This window comes from Sinocyclocheilus rhinocerous, unplaced genomic scaffold (assembly GCF_001515625.1).
Source record: "Sinocyclocheilus rhinocerous isolate Xijiao unplaced genomic scaffold, SAMN03320098_v1.1 scaffold714, whole genome shotgun sequence".
In the NCBI taxonomy this organism is placed as follows: Eukaryota; Metazoa; Chordata; class Actinopteri; order Cypriniformes; family Cyprinidae; genus Sinocyclocheilus; species Sinocyclocheilus rhinocerous.
Window position 1 is genome coordinate 1,491,605 of NW_015646165.1, and position 2,251 is coordinate 1,493,855.

The following is a 2,251-nucleotide window of genomic DNA, read 5'->3' on the forward strand; positions in this document are numbered from 1 at the left end:
GTGTGTGTGTTCTGACATTTACTAATGTTCTCATTAAGTTATGAAAACACAATTTCTGAATGTTCTCTGAACCTTCAAAACGTCCAAACGTTTTTTTTTTTTCATGCAAACATTCCATTTTATCATTTTCAAACTTTATAGGAATGCTACTTTTGAATGTTCTCTAAATATTCTGAAACAAGTAGTAACATTTAAAAAATGTTAGTCAAATGTCCAACTAAAACGTTTGAGGTATATGAGGTATATATAATTAATAATGCTTTTATGTCAACGTTTTGAGAACATTATGAAAGACCAGATAACTTTGAATAAACATTCTGTTAACATTGAACCTTGCCAGAAGGTTAGCCAAATAAGAAATTTACATTTTAGACTGGATTTTGGTATTCATGTAGCCAGACTTTTGATTTTTAGCACAAGGTCCAGTTCACATTGCAGGTTCTTGCTCTGTTTAGTGTTTGCGTGTTGTTTATCCACAAGAATAGACTGGAAAACAGCAAAAAGGATGATAAGGGAATGCATGAACTGACAAAATTATAGTTTACCTTCGATGGCTAAAAACATATGCCAAATAGTGCAATATGGTTCAGATGGTCAGTGAAGTGGGTGGTCTGTCTGAAGCTGAGACTAGTATTTTGGTAGAAACTATGGTTATCATGGTACATTTATCATCACCAGAGTAGAAGGTTTGTTCTTGGATGTGCTCAAAAAGTGGGAATGTTTTGGAGTGTGGTGTAAGTGAGAATGTATGATCACATGTGATAAGCCAACAGCATGACTTCAGTTAAACACCCACCAGCTCTTTCTCCAAGTTCTAGTGTCATTTCTCTCTCTACCTCTCACTCCACTCATTATACCGGCTCTGTTTAAATAATGGGGGCATCTCTACAGAAACACACTTAGAGTTCTCGCCGCTAGCGCTATCAGCAGGGTACACGCACCGCTGCAGAGGATTCTGGATGGTGGAATCTACACAATCTGACAGCGAATGGGAGTCAGCATGTATTCGCTCTGGCAAGTCATATTTCCTCTTTCGGGAAGACACCATTTTTCCCTTTCATCTTTCAGAGGAAGCGCTGCACTGGCAGGTCCCTTCTTTCTTTGTGTGCTTTAATTTAGTCCCCGCACCTGCCGCTGTACAAATAGCCGTTCGCCGTCCTCGCTACAACTCTTCTGTGATGTGGAAGAAAGGCCTCACCTCGCCTCTCATACAAACCGCCGCTTCCACATCCAGCCCCACTTCAGCCACTCAGCTCCGCTTTACTGTATCTTTAAAGGACCTTCTTTGCCGATTAATTTCCTTTTATCCCACGAATTTTTGGTTTCCATTTTTCCCTCTCTCTATTTACTCTAAGGAAAGTCTATAATATCTGAAGAGAGCTAGCTAATAGCATTCACATTCATTCCAATAGCAGTTGCTCTGCTATACTACTGTTCAAATTATGTTTCAAAACTTTTAATTATTATTTTTATTCAGCCACACATTAAAACAGTAAAGACTTTTATAAAGATTTCTGTCAATTAAAACTTTCCCATTCTTTTGAACTTTTAACTCATCAAATAATCCTGAAAATATCATTTTCCAGACAAATATTAAGCAGCACAACTGTTTTCAACATTAATAATAATCAGGAATGTTTCTTGAGCAGCAAATCAGCATATTAGAATGATTTCTGAAGGATCACCTGACACTGAAGACTGGAGCAATGGGTGCCGAAAATTCAGCTTTGCCATCACAGATGTACAGTCTTGGTGCCCCAGATGTTGAGGTTACCTACCAGCACTAAATAGACCATGCTAACCATTCAAACATTGACCCCTTAATTCATTCATGTCTCTCTGATTCACTCTACCATATTCTCTTTTTCTCCAACCTGTCATTTTCCTTTGCCTGCCATTTGTATGTTTCTCTTTCTATCTTTGTCTGCTTCTATATTAATTTCAAACATGGGATGAACGACCTCAATCTGTCCGTCTGAGTTAGACACTCACACTACATATACATTCAACAACACCTTGAAATAGGCAAGCTTCACGCTTCTCTCTCTCTCTCTCGCTCTCTCTCGTTCTTTATGTCATGTATTTGTGTTCTGATACACTCACTCACCACATTTACATGACAAATATGGAGGTTATGCTGTATTCCTTGGCTAAATAAAACTTTTTTTTTTATTAATTAATAGCACAATATAATAGCATTTCAGTGTTAAGGGAAGCTACTTTAAGTTGTCTCTTTTTGAATTGATTAATT